The sequence below is a fragment of the Haemaphysalis longicornis genome, unplaced genomic scaffold, assembly GCF_048455015.1.
Source record: "Haemaphysalis longicornis isolate Haplotype H1 unplaced genomic scaffold, Haemaphysalis longicornis Haplotype H1 scaffold_5, whole genome shotgun sequence".
In the NCBI taxonomy this organism is placed as follows: domain Eukaryota; kingdom Metazoa; phylum Arthropoda; class Arachnida; order Ixodida; family Ixodidae; genus Haemaphysalis; species Haemaphysalis longicornis.
In genome coordinates this window covers 113487001-113506554 of record NW_027526385.1, presented here as the reverse complement: position 1 = coordinate 113506554, position 19554 = coordinate 113487001, and positions in this window count along the sequence as shown.

Sequence of the window (19554 nt, the reverse complement as noted above, 5' to 3'; positions counted from 1 at the left end):
GAGAAAGTGGCTCGGCCGTATTTACACAGGCGTGGAACGTTGCATGTCGCAATCGTATGGTTTAGGCCTTGGCCCGCGTGTTAGATTAAGAGATGGCGGGTTTGATTATTTGTTGAAGGATTTTCGGAATAGGCACGTTGATATTTTCTCGGGGGCAATATTTCTGGGCGAGACCCAAGCGATGGCGTGAATGGTTTTGTTGTGCTATTCTGCAAAGACGTTTAGCAGAGTTCGGTCGTTAGCAACGTCGATGCCAGTCATGATTAAAGAACGATGAGTCTCCTATTCCACCTCGCTACAGTTTCGGGAGGTGCTCCTAAGGACATACTGCAGCAATGACAGGCAAGAACCAGCCGACTTCGCTATTAAGTGCAGAAGTCAGGGTTCAAACAAGACTGCGGAAACCGTTTATCGAGCACACGTGTCCTCGTCTTAGATGCGCTAACCGCAATTTGCCCGAGAAAAAACGTGCGGCATTTCTTTTTGCTGCGTAAGAGAGATTTTTGCGGTCCCGGGTTGCGTCCAACAAGCCAGTGTGGCTGATATCATCAGGGAAGCAGCAAATATTGAGCGTTCGCTGCAGCAACGTCTCATGCAGTACGGTCGGTCCGTGCAGTTTGCGACTTAAAAGGGTCGATTGTGTGCATTTCGCGAACCTGTGCACACGCCGACAAATATACGGACACCGGGAAGGCACAGCCTCTGTCTTCAATGTGTTTCGCGAAGAGAAATGGAAGGCGGTGCAGTTGACAACGGGGCTACAGATTCACCGCTCGAAGTTGTGGAATTATTGCACTCAAGGCCATCACCTACTTCGGCGTGCTGTGCACACCTTAACCTTACCAACCTCGAGCTGTGACAAACCAGCGGCATTTTGCAAACGGTACTGCACGGGATGAGCAAGAAAATTGCTTAGAAAAAGTAACAATGTCATACGGCGCGAGCCCTACAAGAAGCCCTCTACTCTTGCTACGGGAAGAGCCGGTGACGTGCTTCACAGCTGCCCCTACCGTAGGCTCGCAATACGAGGGTTTGCTCGCGACGCCCGTCTACCCGCTGTATATTACGAGCCCGGGACGTTCATGCACTCCTGTCTGGGCATCTGCCCCCTTGACACAAGACCAACGCCAGTCCAGATCGCCCTCACCCCGATGTCACACGTTGCCTCGACGCCACACTTCCTTACGATGACCGACAAGACTGGATAAAAGATTTCCAGTCTGTGGCACTAAATTGAGGTGAGCGGCCCAAGAGGGGAAGGGTCTGCTGCCGCTCACAATTTGCAAAATCGTCCAACGGATCGACGACACGAAGCACAACCTGGCCCCACCAGCTCTAGGTCGTCACGCATACCACAGTTACTTTTTACAGCTCTAACCCACAACTTCTCAAGCCTAGCAACGCAACACGAGAAGGCAGGTGCACCTTTCATCGTAAGTCTAATGTTCCTTACGGCCATACGTTGCTAGCCCTTGTGGACACCGGGACGTGCCTCTTTGTTATGAGCAGCCGAATTTGTAGCAATATACGAACATTACAATACCGTGGCATGGCGCGCAGATTTGTTCGCCTAGTAGCCATTTCATTACTCCAATCAGAGTGTGTACGGCCAGAAAACAACATGCTTCCCAGATAGCATTGCTTTTCTGCCGGAGGACTACAAATGACTCAATTTCGAATGACGTTGTACGAATATAGCTGGGTAGTAATATCCCAGAGCTACAAACCGAAGCCCAGCCGCGTAGGTGGTCATTGCGTGACAAGTCCATACTGCCACTAAGGGTTAGCATATTTTGTTCCGTTAAGTGTGACAGTGACATGTGTTCTGTCGCTTTCTTGTTGGATCGGAAAATTTGCGTTACTAGGTGATTGGGTAAAATCTGGAATATTGTTATAAACATTGTCTTAACAAACTTCAGTGGCACATGTCAACATAAAACCCGATATACAGCTGTGTCTTATATTGCAGAAATGGCGGGCGTCGATGGCGAATATAACGTACAGCGTACTTCCATGGGGTCTCAAATAGACATCGAAAAAAACTACAATATCTGCTGTTGTGATTACAAGAAGGAGAAAATTCTCTTCATTCGAGAATTCTTCGCATGCAGAGCTAAGCTGAAAATCTGGGCCATGGTATATGGAGGAATCTTTATCGTATTGTTCGGAAGGAAACACAATTGCGTTATGGCGATGTTGGACCAAAACCACACATGGTAGCCTGCATTACATTGTGTTTCGTGTCTGTCTTCGGGTTACTTTCGTTATGTATACTGCTCGCAATGAAGACGTTGTTGTTGTTTCTGATTGCAGGTGTCGGCGCGTCGCGCATGGTGTGTGGCATCATTGTTCGTGTATAAGTGTTGGGGTACACTCCTTGGGAATTCAATTCCGCTTTCTCATCTATACTGGCAGTGGGTGTTGCAGGGTTTGGTTTCACACCTATTTTCACCAGAAACGCGTCACACGTGGTGTCATTGCCATGTTATTATGGGGCTTGTTCTCTATTGTGGTTGGTAGGGTCGATGTCTCGACGCATTACAAGGATGGCAGCAGCAACTACACTTGGCGCCCTGTTCAGCTGTTTGTTTTGCAGTCATCAGCCGGCCTATGTGTTTGTTTTTGAAGGGCAAGCAAAGTGCGGAAGCATTTTACACCACATTGTACCTGAGATATGCATGAGAATGGTTGAGGCTGCTTTGAATGTTTGAGATTGAAAACGCCGAATGGAGCAGGCTACGGGATGTTTCAGAATGCTAAGGCAGTGCACGGCTCCTATGGGACGAGTCAGTATCCAAACAACGCAGCACCAATAATCTCTCTGATCTTAGTGTTCTAACTCCAGCAACGCGGCCTCTAAATAGCAGCCTACGCGAAAGACTAGCTAGGATCTTTTTCTTACCGCGCAAGACTGAAACATTTTTATATGGGCTGAGATGCATTCTGCAGTTTTGAATATAAGTAGTGCGTATGAGGGTAGTAACATATTTTGTAAAACTAAAACGGTTATTTTTTGTACGTTTGTACGGCGCAGAAGTGTTACGCCACATAAATTATAGATGGTATTACGCGTGTCGTTATGCGTGCGCAATTCAATTGCTTCAGGTACAAAACAAAACGGGAGTAAAACGAATAGATATGAATTTGCGGCCACATACATGTTGTGGAGTCAATAAACACTTCTATTTTACAGTGACCAAAGCATGAGATACTTTCTGCGGCCATATCTCGCCTTTCTTTGGAATAAAAAATATGGCGAAAGGGAAAAAAATTATCGGTCAAATATATATTCTCTCTTGAAGCGTGCCGCCAAAAGTGCTCGTTGTGTTGTAGATGTATCATAAGACGACATGGAGAGGTTTTAGTAAAAGAAATTTTCTTGTTTCTGCCTAGCTTTATTATTCCAAAAACAAGTGGTAGTACTAGAAGGCTGCAATTGTAAAGCAGTTCCCATCAAGCACCATTGTTACTGGTGAAACGTCTATGGGAAACTTGCAAAACTTTCAGTGTTGAGGTTTATGTTTGGGAGCTTGTACCGGTGCGCGTACAGTTTTGACTTGATAAGGAAGCCCACTGTGGACGTTTTGACTAGTTCATCTTCCAGCATACCGACTTCTCAAAATGCACACTTCCACAAGTACTCTAAACTGAGCGCAAGCCCATATTTTTTATGACACTGTCAGCCACGACTTGCGTCCGGACTAAATCTTCGACAATTTTTTATGAGGCGCATTGTGGGGCTTGTTGAACTTTTTCGGGACGAAATTCCTGCTTTTGCAGCCAGCACAAGTCGAAGCCGTTGGTTGGACCTAATTTATGTCCTTCCCTTGAATAATATTTTTGCCGCGCATTTTAGATAAGTAATTACTCCTTTATATTCGTTTCCTAAAGGTTAGAGGAACTGAAATGCCATGTTGTATTTTTCACTTAAATTTTCAGGTCGGTCGGCTTGTCCGGATTCTTGCTGCTGCTTCCATTGCCTTGGTATATGCTGGCATCCAGAACCCGAATTCGAGATGGCTCCATTACCTCCGTATAGACGTGAGTAGGGTGGTAAACTGCTTAGTTAGGGTTGTGAAACAATATTTGTACTTCATGGCGGTCGTAGTGAAAATATCTGCGTTCGGCCTATACAGCCCTTGTGTTGGTAATGTTCACGATATGAAATCAGTGCATTGTACTTGGGCAAACCTCACGAAAAAATTTAGACATTGTGCAGAATATTGAAACGGTTGCACTTATAAAACAATTGTGTTTGCCAGATTTTTGCCTGTGTGTAATTACAAAGTTTAAATTTGTTAGGTTCTGTTTTCTTGGTTTATATTTATGAGGTTCATCAGTGTTTGTAGACAAAAGTTGTTCATAAGGTGAAGAAAACGAAAATAAAAAATATAAAAGCATCCAAATCTCGTCCACAGCTGGGCAAAGCAAAATATGTTGTGCAATGTATCGGTAAACCGGTCCTAAATGAAAAATTACAAAGCTGTCGATCAAATTGATATTTGGCATCGTTGAGACCTACGACCGATGTTATTTTCAGATTAAATCGCCTTGTTCAGAGTAACCATTTTTGTTTGGTGTGTGTACAACGCCGGTTTACCTATTTTGGTGACACCGATATTGTAACAAATATGCAAACACGTTGAAGTTCAAATGTTACTTTTTACAAATAGATTTTTGCAGGGAGCAGCTAGTAGGGATGACAAGAATTGCTTTTAAACTAAAAGCCGCTCTTTGCCATGGTATTTGAATTGTTAACAAAGGAGTTACTACCGCGAATGGTGAAAGGTTTCAGCGGGTAGCATTTAAAGTGCATCACCCTTTACAGCTTTTAAAATATTCTTCATTTATCACTCTGGCCCACTACGTTGCTCAACCTCTCGCTCATGCCGACTATGTCCTCGACGCAAAGAGAATAACGTTTTATTGTTATACTGTTTGTGTTCAGGCCATCGCTGATCCGTGCGCATCGTCCCTGGCAGCAGAATGCCCTGACACTTCGAAAAAGTTAGTCTTGAAATTTCCCCTTGTGCTTATACTGGTTTTCGTGATCAATACCACATTTTCGCAACGCCAGCTACGCAGAAAATGAGGTTGTTCAACTTCATCTTATTGTGACGAAGCCAAGGACGACGTAGTTGTTTCCAAGGAAAACAAGCTTATTGGAGCGAGCTTGTGCTCCCCTAAAACTCAAAGAATAGACAGGTGGCGAAGCAGCACTCAACAAAGTGACGTGCGTAGGCGAGCGTCCATGAATCGAATACCGCGGCGTCTGTTCGGCACGCTTCTATTTTTCGGTGCGAGTGTTTCTCGAGTCGTCTATTTACCTGCATTCGTTCTAAGATTCCAGGCAGCTCTCATTATTTTCAAACCAGATCCGCGCTGAATATTCAAGGTAGAAGAACAGTTGCTTCAGTGTCTCCGCGTCGTCCAGTCCGTTAAACAGCCTGACCCGTTCGACTTGCTCCAACCAACGTTCGGGATCTTCAGAAGGTGACCAATGGCATGATGGGGGCTCCGTGGGATGCTGTAGGACCAGGGCAGGGTTGGTAGCGCTGGTCATGGTACGTGCGTTGATCATGGTGGCTTTCCCGACGTCTTCTTTCTTCACTTTATCCGGAAGCAGTCCAAACTCTGGCTGAAGACCTTGCTTTCGACGGCTGACACGAGTTGGGCCTGCTTGTCGGCCTGACGAGGGCTTAGGGTGCATCTACCCCGCACCTCACCAGATGTTAAGAACCCATAGACGACGCAGTGGTCTTCAAAGAAAAGAAGTTTATTGGAGTAAGAAAGCGAGAGAGAGAGCAAACTTTTTTTTTGTCTATTATCACAATGGTTGGGGTGGCATCCGTCAGCCGCCTCGATCCAGGCAGCTGGTGGTAGCACTTCGGATGAAGGCCACCAGGTCCCGTTGATCTTGGTGATTGCAGGCGGTATCCCGCCACTTCTTAGTGTGATGCGTTCTGAGTGCTGAGGTGTTAGTGCATTCCCACAATATATGTTCTTGGTTAAGTATGGCGTAGCAGTGGCTGCATTGGGGGGTGGGCTGGTCGTGCCATGCCTTAGGCGGTGTAACCATGCCGGAGTTTGTAGTGTGTTCGTTTGTGCTTGTCTGAGTAGTGTTTGTCCTTCTTTGTCCAACAAAGGATGAGGGGGTGGATACTCCATCATCTCGTGGAGGTACTGTCTTATTTTGATACGACGTTGGGAGTGAGATTTCAGGGTACATACATGGTCAGTGGGAGCCCGGATTAGTGCTTCACAGGCGAGTTGATTGGCTCGTTCATTCCCAGCTAATCCCATGTGCCCAGGTACCCAGTGAATTCTGGCCTGTCCTCTTCCTGTGGCTAAAAGTTGCAGTGCAGATGGAAAGGTGATTCCGCTTGCAAGTAGGTGACATGCCTTCTTTGAGTCCGTGTAAATATTTGTAAGTGTGGTGGGGATCGTCGCTTGGCCAATTGCGAGTGCTATGGTTATCATTTCAGCTTCTTCCGGAGTGGTACAGCTGGTGTGTATCGAGCATTCGTACTCTTTGAGGTGTGTATAGGCTATTCCACACATAGGTCCTTTCTTGGATCCCTGAATATATATTTTTGGTGGGGATCCCTCGCAACCTCCTTTGAATAAAATGCCGCTCTAATTTGTCGTCGAGATGAATTCCTTTCTTTGTCCATGTGCTGTGGGATGGGTGCCACCCCTATGTGCTTGAGGATGTCTTGCTTGATGGGAGTTGTAGCGACCTGGGTGGGCTTGGTTGGTATCCGAGTTCTGTGAGTATAGCTCGTCGCGAGTGAGTGCTGTTTAGCCGTATTAGTTTGTTGTGACGCTGTGTGGTTATAATTTCTTCGGTGGTATGGAGAGTCCCTGTGCTGAGAAGCTTCGTTGTGCTGGCGCTGAAGGGAATTCCTAGGGCACGTTTTGTTGCTTTCTTGATTAGTTCATCCAGCCGATTTTCTAATGTTTTGGTGAGGTTTATGTAAGGGGCTTGATATCTGATGCGGGTGGTAATGAGGGCATCCCTGAGGCTGATTAAGACTCCTTCCTTGAGCCCTTTATTTGCGTTTGACGCTCTTCTCATCATGTGTAAGGTCTGCTCACACTGCTGTATGATTTGACTCACCGCTCTGTGTCCTCCGCCATCACTTTGTATGCGGAGGCCCCGAATTTTTATGGAGAGCTTCAGTATATGTCGTGGTTTTCGTGGCTCAGGTGTATGGGGGGGCTTCCATCGAGGATTGTGCACCAATAAGAGTTCCGTTTTCTCTGCAGAGCATTCAAGTCCTATGTTGTGGGCTGCTCTTCCTACTGCATTCAGGGCCAATTGCAGGGTGTCTTGGATATGACCTGGACTTCCCTTAGTGATCCAAAGTGTGATTTCATCTGCGTAAAGGGAGAATTTTATGTCCGGAATCTTGCATAATTCTTTGTGGACCTTCAGCATCGCAAGAGTAAATAGTGTTGGTGAAAGGACAGACCCTTGAGGTATGCTTTTTTGTGGGTGAGAGAAGGAATCAGTGAGTTGGTCGCCAATGCCGATGGTGAGTTGCCTGTCTTGTAGGAAGTTTCTTACATAGTTGTACATTCTGCTTCCACAATTTGTGTTTCCCAGTTCTTCGAGCATAGCGTCGTGGTCAATGTGGTCAAACGCCTTCTTCAGGTCAATGGCTAAGATTGCTTTTATTTGTGCTAGACTCGGTTCTTTGTGTATATCTTCGTAGATTCGAAGTAAAGCACCTTGGGTGGAGAGTTTGCTCCTGAAGCCGACCATGTTAGGAGGAAGCATCTCTTGATCTTCAAGGTACTGTTGTAGTCTTTTTAATGCCATCCTTTCCATTACCTTCCCCACATTGGACGTCAGGGTGATTGGTCTTAGGTTGCTGATTTTAAGGTGTCTGCCTGGTTTGGGGAGGAATATCATGTGCTCCAACTTTCATTTTGTGTAAAGTGGGCTTCCACTCCATATCTAGTTGATTTCTGTGAGCAGGAATTCCATATTACTTTCCGCCAGGTTTCTTAGGTGGGCTGTAGTTATCTGGTCAGGGCCTGGCGCTTTGTGTCCTGTGCACTTCTTGATTGCTATTTTAAGTTCGTCCATGGTGAAGTCCTTATCGATATCTTCGTTTTTGGCTCCCGAGTAGTTCCGGTAGTCAAATTTGGTCGCGGAGGGGATATACAGGTTTTGTAAGGCTTTCAGTATTGTTTGCGGATTTTCGTGCTCACCAATTAGCATTTGCACTTTGTTCCTAGTCATGGTCTTGGTGGCCTCTGGAACGATGACGGATTTCAAGATACGCCATGTCTTACTTGTGCTTTGGGTTCCCTGAAGTTGTTCGCACGCCATCTGCCATTTTTCTCTTCTGAGTTTCTCTGAGTACGTCTGGATATGTTGGTTTAGCTTGGCTATCCTTGCTCTGAGCTTTCGATTTGTTTTGCATTTTTTCCAGCGCTTGATAAGCGCGTTTCTTGCCTCCCAGCAATGGGCTAGGTGCTTGTCCACGCAAGGTTCTCCTTCTTGGTTTGTGTAGGTCTTTGGTATGCTTCATTTTTGTTTTGGTAATATCATTTGTCCAAGCGTCAAGATATACATGTCCCATTCAGTGATTTGTTGTTTTTTCCATTATAATCTTCTTGGATTGGTGTACATAGAAAGGGCGATAATTGCGTGATCGCTTCCCATGTATTCTTGTGTATGGGTCCAACTGATATTTGTCCTTGATGTGGGCATAGTAAGGTCTGGGTTCGTGTTCCATTCTACAGAATTTCCCAATCTAGTAAATTTCAGTGTGTCATTGTGAATTGTGTATCCTGCTTTCTGTAGTGCATATAGCAGTTTGCGTCCCTTCTTGCTGTTTTTGCTGTACCCCCAGGCTCGGTGAGGGGCGTTGAAGTCCCCAGCTAGAAGGTGTTCGTATGCACTTCGCGTGGTCTTGCGTCTTATTATTTCTTTAAGTTCCGGTAGGTTGTCTTTCGGTGGGCTGTACACATATGTTATGTGCAGCGGTACTTCGGTCGTTTGGATTGATATAGTGATGCTGTTATCTGTGTCATGTTCCAGGCTGGCGGGAAGTTCCTCGAGAATGAGGAGTGCAAATTGGTCTCTGGTTTGGAAGGTAGAGTAACCTGGTAGGGTTGGATGCTTTCCAGTTTCCTGTAGAAGAAGTATGTCTGGTTTGCAAGGTAAGTTTTGGATCCACTAATGCAGGGCGTTTCTTTTGTTTTTGAAACCCCTGCAGTTCCACTGGATGAGGCTTAGCTCTCACCAGGTTGTGGTTGATCTGCGAGGGTGGTTTGGTGGCCCTGCTGTTTTGAGTAGGTGGTCGAAGCACTGCTCGAAACGGTGAAGTAGTATGTCACTGAGGTGTGCCAGCCTTCTCTCAAGGAGTACATCGAGCACTTTGTCCATCATAGCTGCTATTCTTTCTTGCAGTGTTGTGAGGAGGGTGTCCACCTTTACCCTCTTTGAGCCTTTGAGAGTGTAACAGGAGGTCAAAGTCGCTGTGAGCCGATGGTGGCATTCCTCTACCATCAGGGGTTCCTTCATCGTGTGTTCTGCTGCGTTTCGGGCCCGGTGTAGAGCGATTTATTGCGACGTTAGATTCAGTGTCCATGTCGCTTTGGATGCCTGGTGTAGTGACCGTAACTGGTGGTGAGTGGTTTGGAGGAAGAGAGCTTTGTTGTGCGAGTGTTTGTGGCCGGGGTAGCATCTGTTCTCGTCGGGAATGTGTTTGCGTCCTAACTGCATCTCTATAGGACTTATTAGCTTGTTTGGCTGTGCGTATGTGTGTTGATTTAAGGAGTGGCTGGCTCACCTGGGCCTGACCGGCGTTTTCTGGCGATTGTTGCTTGGTCAGGTCCTGGGATCGGGATGGTGCTCCAGGCCTCGATGAGCTTCGTTGTCGTGAGGAGCTTTTCGATCGCGATAGGCTGCCGTTGTGGGCCTCGTGTTCGCCGAAGCCCGTGTGGCTTCTTCCACATTATTGGGCTTCTTCTTGCTTGGGTTGTTGTGAGTTTTGCTCGGTGTTGAGGTTCCTACGGCGGATTACTCGTTTGTGGTAGGCTTGGTACCGTACTGCACTGTCCGCAGCTTTTTTCGTCTCGCAGGTTTTGTCATCCGCGCTGTGGTTGCCTCCGCAGTTAATGCATTGCGTAAGGCAGTCTTGGTGGCCTTCTTCTTGTCCGCCGTTGCCGCATTTCGGGCAAAGTGGTTCCCTGGTTTTGGTAGATACGTCAGCCCTGTGCCCGGTTGCGAGACATTTTCGGCTGAATTGTGCTCGGGGTCGGTGTGGACGGCAGCGGTATTCGCCTCCAGCGTAGATCACGTCACGGGGGATATAGGTGCCCATAAAGGTGATAATGGCTCTGCCTGTTTTGCCCATAATGCGTGCCGAGGTGAAAGTGTAACCTGGGGCGAGCAGGTGCTTCCTAAGGTAATCTGAGTCCGTTCCCGGTTGGATGTTGTGAAGTACTCCCATGCAGGTGTCGTGCGCGGCCGAGATGTAGATGGATACTCGGCCCGTTGCTGAGTTGGTGCTTATCAACGAAATACTTTCGATCTTCTCGGCGGTCGGTTTGTCTCGGCAGTTCAGGAAGGCGAGGTTTTCGCTCGGGTCGACACGTACAGTAAATGTAGTTGCTTCGTTAGGTGAGAGTCTCGCGGTTTGGTATAGGTGGTGATGTAGTTCACTTGGATTGGCGAAGGCAAGGTTGAGCCCGTCGGCGCGTCGTAAAATGAGCTTGATCAGTTTTCGGACTCACCGGGCATTGCGATATAGGATGCCTCCAGCCGTCTCCGTCCTGGTAGAACTTGGGAGCCATGCTTGAGTGGTTGGCGCTGCGGCGCCGGCTTGTCGGTGTCGGCGGTTTGTGGAACACGTCCTAAGCCTAGTAGGCCTAGCACGCACTCACATGCCGGTCGGGACAAAATCACTGGTATTGTCCGTTTTGTTGAAGGTAGGGATCCAAAATTTGTTGAGAATGGTACTGATCAGTTCCGGTAAGCATTCCGCTGGTCTGGTGAGGTCGGCTAGTGGAATTTCTTCGAAAAAGTGAAGAAACTTGTGAAGCCGTGGTGTCCTGCTGCCTTTAGCTGCAGCCGCCAGCAGCGCCCTCTTATTGGAGCAAACGTGTGCTCCCCTAATAACTCAAAGAATAGACAGGCGGCGAAGCAGCACTCAACAAAGTGGCGTTCATACGCGAGCGTCGATGAATCGAATACCGCGGCGTCTGCTCTGCACGCTTTTATCTTTCGCCGCGGTTGTTTCTCGAACCGTCTATTTACACCCAGAACATTGTATATCAAAGAAGATTATGCTAGGCTTCGGAGATTGTAGCGTCCGGCATCCACTAACTGCTGGTTTGTTGTCCAAACTCGAGCGAGCTGGCGGGCGTCCTCCGCACGCTGAAGGTATCCTTGGACGTCAGCGTTCAGGTCGTCGTCTTCTACGTGCAGCAGCATGACGTTCGGCGTATATAGACAGCATATCCGCAATCGTCTTGTTAAGACGTTCCGTTAGTCCCTTCGTTTGGCGGTGGTACGCCATCGTTCTTGGGTGATGCGTGTTGCTGTAGCGTAATAATATTTGCATTAGCTCCGAAGTAAACGCCATTCCGCGGTCCGTGATTAGGACTTCAGGGGCTCCATGTCGCAGTACAACTTGGCTTATGAAGAATTTTGCGACTTCTTGTGCAGTCCCCCTTGTTAGAGCTGCGGTCTTTGAGTAGCGCGTCATGTAGTCTGTCGCTACGACAATCCACTTGTTCTCGGACAGTCATGTAGAAAACGGGACCAAAGGGTCCATTCCAATCTGTCGAAAGGGCCTCAATCTGACGGCGATCGGCTGCAGAAGTCCGGTGGGTCTCGGCGGCAGTTTTCGTCGCTGGTAGTCACGACAGCTCCGGACATAGTGGGACACATCGGTTGTAAGGCGGGGCCAGTAGTACTTTGCTTTGATTTTTCCAATTGTGCGTTCAGTGCCGAGATGTCCGGATGACGGGTCGTCATAGCAGGCTTCCCAAATGTCGTCACGGCGGTCTGCCAGGAATGGCCAAAATACAATTTATTTCTCGTTCCGGGGTGTAAATTTTTCTTCACGAGGATGAAGTTTTTTAGGCTGAATGCTGGTAAGCTGCGTTTGAAGGCCGTAGGCATGGTGACGTAGCGTCCTTCGCGGTAGTCGATCATGACGCCTATCTCTCGGTCGCCACTTTGCTGAGCGGCTAAGTCGCTCTCCGTCACGACTCCGAAGAACACGCTGTCCTTATCAGAACTTGAGGTGGTGGGTGCACGGGGGCGGGGAACAGACAGTCGGCATCGAAGTGTTTCCTGCCGGTTTTATGGACGATCGTGACGTCGAATTCTTGTATGCGCAAGCTCCATCGCCCAAAACGGCCCGATGGGTCCTTGAATATGGTGAGCCAACACAGCGGATGGTGGCCTGGCACAACCTTCAACGGTCTACCATACACGTTTGGGTGAAATTTTGAAATTGCCCAAACTATAGTGAGGCACTCTTTCTTGGATCCCGAATGATTTTTCTACTCCGTTGACAGACCAGGGCTTTCATAGGCGATTACCTTTTCGCAACCTCTTTGCTTTTGTACGAGGACAGCATCCAAGCCTATATCACTGGCTTTAGTGTGCAGTTCCGTTTCGGCATTTCGTCGAAATGAGCGAGCACAGATGGGCTGTGCAGGAATTGTTGCTGCTCGCAGAATGCTTCCTCTCGAGCGCTTTCCCAGCTGAAATGTGTGTTATCTTTCGTCAAGCGCGTGAGTGGCTCTGCAATGCGCGCGAAGTTTGCCACGAACAGCCGGTAGTACGCGCATAATCTGAGAAATCTTCGTACGCCGTTCTGTCTTTTGATCTTGAGAATTTCGCTATGGCTTTAGTTTTTCTGCTTTCCAACCACCAGCCTCGCTCTAAACAATCTCCTGCCCTCTCTCGAACTCAATCTTTATCTATAGACCAGTCTGCCATAGATGAGGCCTGATGAATTGAAGAGACAAGTCCCCTTGTCGAAACGTTGGGGCGATGTCTTAGCCGCTACCTTCTCCAATGTATTATTCCTGTCTCTCTCTGTCTCTCTCTCTCTATGTATATATATATATATCCATACACAAAGTAAGAAACCTCGGTAACAGCAACAGTGGAGGGGTTATTTCGACGTTTCGACTTCGAGACAAGTCTTCTACAGGAATGATGGCTTCGGTCGCTTTGGAAGAGAGCATATATGTCGAAAGTGGAAAGCGGGTTTAGGAATGACCAACGATACCACACACAAACATACGTGAATTACACGAACACGAAGCGGGAATCTTGCTTATTGGAGGAATGAACAAAAAATAAAAAAATGAACAACGAAGAGAGAGACGCCAAGATAGTTGAAGAGAAAAAAAAGGAAGAAAGGGGGATGAAAGAGCACTGACCAGGAATTCGAGTGGTGGCCACGACTGGCTTCTCTCCATTTTTCCTTTTGTACGGGCGTGAGCCATCGTGTATGTTGGACACCATTCTGCCGTATCGTCCTGATCCATGTGACTGTGCTCCGGTCTCGGAGGCCGCCAAGCGTGCAGAAGAATGCCGGCAACTTGCTCGTTCTTTTACCACGGAAGAACAGGGCCGCCAAAAATATCACATTGGTGGCAAGCCCGTACCGAGCTTCGTTCCTGATTCTCGTGCATGGCTCTGGGTGCCCACTCGGACTCCTGGTCTCTCCTCGAAATTCCTCTCAAACTATCAAGGCCCTTACCGCGTCATCGAACAGACTTCCCCAGTCAATTACGTTGTCGAGCCCTTAACACCTTCCCAGGATCTCCGACGCCGTGGTCGGGAAACAGTGCGTGTTGAACGTCTAAAACCCTATTACGATCCACTTGTTTCGCCAGCGCCTTGAGTCGCCAGGATGGCTGCCCTTTTCGTCCGGGGGTGATTGTAATGCAGAAGATTGGCAACGCTCACCGGAAGAATCAGGACCGTCACCAATCCCCTGCGGGAGATGTGCGCCACTTTATCGTCGTCGGTAGCAGAAGCCGAATATGGAAGCCGCACCGCCATCACCTGGAGCAACGGGGTTCTCTCTCGCTCTGCTTTCTCCAAGCGTCGACTGTGCTCGAACTGTGCACGGCCTGTGCCCTCCTTACCTTTCGCCTGCACAGCAACCTTTGCCAATAAGCCCCATTTCAATAAATAAATAAATATATATATATATATATATATATATATATATATATATATATATATATATATATATATATATATATATATATATATATATATATATACATATAGTTAGGAAATGAGGGGCTCGTCGAGCAAATACAGCAAGGTAGGGCGGCAGTCTACAACGCCAAAGGAGGCATAGGGGTGTTGTTATGCTCTTTTTTACTACGGTTAGGGAAGCTAACATTTTCTAATTATAGATAAGAAAGAAAAAAAGAAAGAAAGAAAGAAAGAAAGAAAGAAAGAAAAACACGCGCCCCGAGTGGGGACCGAACCCACGCCTTTAGATTAGATCTCGAATGCCTTACCACTTCGGCTATATGGGCGACTGTGTTCTCCTTCACTTTCGGGGGTATTTATATTTACTAGAACTGTATCTCACGCTTGAGGGTGGTAGCCAGTGCCACTCTGACTAAACGGGGAGAAGGGGACCTTCTTTTCAACCCCCGGGGCGTGACTCGAACGTCTACAGCCCGTCATGAGCGGGTAACTGGCGGGAAACCCTCTTATGCTACCTTGGCATCAAGGCTGCGAAAACCGAGACCCTCGCTAGGCTTTCGCAAAATAATGTAGTTAGGAAATGAGGGGCTCGTCGAAGAAATACAGCAAGGTAGGGCGGCAATCTACAACGCCAAACGAAGCTAAGGGTGTTGTTAGGCTCTTTTTTTTACTACGGTTAGTGAAGTTAACACTTTTTAAATATACGTAAGAAAGAAAGAAAGAAAGAAAGATCGCTTTGTCAGCCCTTCTGCCTGCCAATTACACTTCTGCGTGAAACACCCGTCTGCGTTTCCGCGGCGATGTCCCGGTGTAGTGCTACGAAAGGGTTCCAGGCCACATTTTACGCTTGTTTCACCTGCCTCGGCAAGACAAGCGAATATAGTATGGGCCATTTAAACGTCACACCAACCGCTTTTCTTATCGTTATGGCATGCCGACGTATGCTTTGTGTCCGCGCTGCCCATCATCTTCTACAAGCTTGGTGGACACCCCTAACAGTCACTAACAATTGCTCCACCAATCGGCCTCGCTGTGCCATTTTCCTGTGTCGCGACTACGCCCTGCATCCAACCCCACTGACAGGCGCTTGGAATACTATTTTCTGTCGTTTTTGGAGGAAAAACGGACAATTCGGACATACAATAACTCCACAACTGCCCTCAATATCTTAAAACGTGAAGCGCAAGAAATAATTGTTGATGCCCTTGTTGACAAAGGATCTAGTATATCAGTAGTCAGTGGAAACTTGTGTACACAGCTGCGGAAAGTGAATATTCCGCACACTGCTCCTTTCGTGTGCAGTGCTAACGAAAATCAAATCCAAAGAGTTATATATTGCACAGTGCGAGTGTTCATACATGTAATACTGCACCAACTACAGTGGGCAGTCTTGTCATGGTTGGCTGATTAACTCATTTTGGGGTGAAGCTGTCGTTCAATGGCATCCGGCATTATATTCTCTTACCTCCCTGACACACAACTGACAGAAAGAGATTATTCGGATATTTTTGGCACCCCGCCGCAGCGCTCTGTGGCATGCGGAGACTATGTTGTGGATCCTCAAAGCGAGAAAATAACCTCGTTTATTTCGGGCCAGTTCTGTGATGGCGACCTCTTTATATTCCCTCTCCTGTCTTTCCGCTCAAAGGCCTGGTCATCGCTACAAGCCCTGTGCGGTTTTCGCGTGGCAATACTGTTATCCGCTGTAGCAACACCACTTGGGAACCAATTCTTCGCAACGCACCACCGTTGCTATCGTTCCTGATTATCAAGCCACCTTTGTTTTTCTCCTGTGCACCGTGTAATCCTTGTGCACGCTCTCTAAATCCTAAAACGTCCGACTCCGGTGGTTAAAGTACAATCAGCTGTGATCTCTCTCTGCTTAGACCGACTCGTTACCGGAGATCCTAAAAAAAGAATGAACTTTATTTTACGGTAACTGCACCACACTTTGTAGGACATTAGTTCTTACACATTGTATTAAAACCGACAGGTCTCGTATCAATCGCAGCCACCCTTACGGCATAACCTCTTTCGGATAAGATATAACGACAGTGTTTTCGACATAGTTGAGCAGAAACGTATTCTGCCGTGAGACGCTCGTGGTCGTCCGCGGGTATTGTGGTTGAAAAAAGTGGTGGTTCTCTGCAATTTTGTGGTTATTATTGCACACCCAACAAGTTCACACGAAAACGTAAGCATCTGATGCTTTTTATTATGACACGCTGGATTGTTTAAAAGGTGCCGAATATATTATATCTGCATCTGCCCTCCGGGTAAGGGCAGCTCCCTATGCAAGAGGCCAATAAAAAAGACACCACTGGCTACACCGTGTAGTCTATGCGAATTTAACGTAGTTGAAAAGGAGGCGCCTTATCAGCTGTTGAAAACGAGTATTTACGAGAGAAAGTGTAGGCCATTGGTACCTGCCTCAGCACCTCGGTGTCTGAAGGGGACTATGCCCTTGTACACTGAGTGGCGCCCAAAGACAAATGTTGGCCAAATGTTTTTGCTAGCCTCAGACAACTCATGAACAGCCGCTGCAGTTGTCAGCTTCAACAGATCCGCCTTCTAGATGGTTATAATACTATAGCGCAAAGAACAGGAAAGGAAGACAAGTAATACGACGGGACGAGCGCTCGTCCCGTCGTCTTACTTGTCTTTGTTTCCCGTTCTTTGCGCCACAGTATTATAATGATGTCCTACCAACTAGCCCAACAGTACTCCTTCTAGATGGTGTTCTTTACCACTTCAATCATCACTCTTAGGCAAAAGATGGGTCGAAATATAGTGGAAGCTTTTCCCGATCACGTCAGAACAGGCCACGTAGCTTTCCACAAGATGTATAATCGGGTCCGCAGCCGGTTCTTTTGGCCTGTGCTTGCTACCTGTTTCGCTCACTATATTCATTTGTGTTTCAAGTGCCAACATCGCCAATGCTCGAGTTCCGTGCCCTCTACAGCGACTTCCTTGCCAATATTTGCATTTTGAAACCGTCCAAGTACACCACTAGTGACCAATACTTTGCATGCCCTGCGGGTACTGCTGCGTTGAAACAACCAATTCATCACTAAATTAGATATGCGGATAGCGCCTCTCGTTCTGGCTGTTCTAATAAAGTCGCGGACTCTTTTTTGCGTAGAATCACGTCGCGTCATGTCGCCCTCCAGTCATATTATGTGATCGAGGCAGAACGTTCGTATCCAGCCTTTTCGAGGAAGTACTTGGCATCTCGAGCACACTCCACAAAACTACGTACGCCTAGAACCCTCCGACAAAGGCGCTTCCACCGTGTCCTGTATGACATAACTTTTAAGTGCATTAGGCCAGACCACGAAAATTGGGACACCTTCCTTTGCTTTGTTACTTTTTGGCAAAACCAGTGGGTACACAGGTATACTGGATAATAACTTTTATCTCTGGTGTATGTCCGCCAGTCGCCCCTTGTGTTGGTCCCCGCTTTTCAACCCCAGTGTCAGGCACAAGCCCCCGCTCTGAACAGTTCAATAAACGCCTTAACTGCCGTCACCTTGCTCGTCTACACACTGAGGTGGCAAATCCTCACAAAACTTCGCCATGGCTTCACGCACAGTGTTGTTTACTTGCACCCTGTGAAAACGTTTTACTGTACACACACACACACACACACCCAAACACACACACACACATACACGCACACACACACACACACACACACACACACACACACACACACACACACACACACACACACACACGCACGCCCGCACGCACGCACGCGCGCGCGCTCGCAAACACACACACACACCCAGATAGACCCACAGACAGACACAAACACACACACACACACATATATATATATGCAGTCACAGCGATTCACAAGAAAAACAAAAAATAATAGTTTACTGACATTTCAGGAACAGGAGTTTAATGTCTCTACGTACTTTATTTTCTCGTTCTCCATGGGATTTTTATACTTCCAGGCTATATATATACGACATGTCTACGACACGTCTACGACATGTAAAGAATGGTCGACCCGCATTGAACCCTCTTAAGCTCCCTTTGGCACCAAGACTGCCAGAACAGAGTCCCTCGCTATTTATAGTCTGCTTAACGAGGGACTCTGATCCGGCAGTCTTGGTGCCAAAGGGAGCTTAAGAGGGTTCAAAGCTGGTCGAACACTCTCTACATGTCGTAGACACTCGAGTCACGACCCGGGGGTTAAAAAAAAGGTCCCCTTCACCCTGAGTAGCCCGAGTGGCGCTGGCTACCACCCCAAGTGCAGGACACAAAAATACCTTAACATAAATACCGGTGAAAGTGCTGGGGAAATAGCCCCGCCGGTAGCGTAGTGGTTATCGCACCAGACCGGTATTCTGGAGGTCGTGGGTTCGGATCTCACCTCGCGGGCATTTTTTTTCCACTTTCTTTCTTTCCAAATTCTTTATCTGTTTCAGTGACCTATTACATCCCCCCCCCTTTGCTTTCCGAGGTTTTCTTGACTGCCAACTCTTACTTCTGTGTTATTTTCAACGAGCCCCTCATTTACCATTCTGATTCGCTACGTGCATAGCGATGGCCTCAGTTCTGGCAGTTTTGGTGCCATAGGAAGCTTAAGAGTGTTGAACGCTGGTCGACCACTCTTGACATGGCGTAGACACTTGAGTTACGGCCCGGGTGTTAAAAAGAAGGTCCCCTTCACCCCGAGTAGAGCGAGTGGCGCTGGCTACCACCCCCAAGAGCAGGAAACAAAAATTATTTAACATAAATACCCGAGAAAGTGCTGGGGAAACAGCTTCACCGGTATCGTAGTGGTTATCGCACCAGACCGGTATTTTTGAGGTCATTGGTTCGGATCCCACCCGGCGGGCATTTTTTCACCACTTTCTTTTCGACTAAAAAAATTATTCATCTCTTTCTATGACCCAGCACAACCCCCCCTCTGCTTTCCGAGGTTTTCTTGACTGCCAACCCTTATTTTCTGTCTTGTTTCACAGAGCCCCTCATTTTCCTTTTTCTAATTCGCTACATGCTTACCGAGGGCTTCTGTTGTGGCAGTCTTGGTGCCAAAGGAAGCTTGAGAGGGTTCAACGCGGGTCGACCACTCTAGACGTGTCGTAGACACTCGAGTCACGGCCCGGGCCTTAGAAAGAAGGTCCGCTTCAACCCGAGTAGTCCGAGTGGCGCTGGCTACCACCCCCAAGTGCAGGAAACAAAAATACCTTGACATAAATACCCGAGAAAGTGCTGGGGAAACAGCCGCGCCGGTAGCGTAGTGGTTATCGAACCAGACCAGGATTCTGGAGGTCGTGTGTTCAGATGCCACCCGGCGGGCTTTTTTTTTTCCTTCTTTC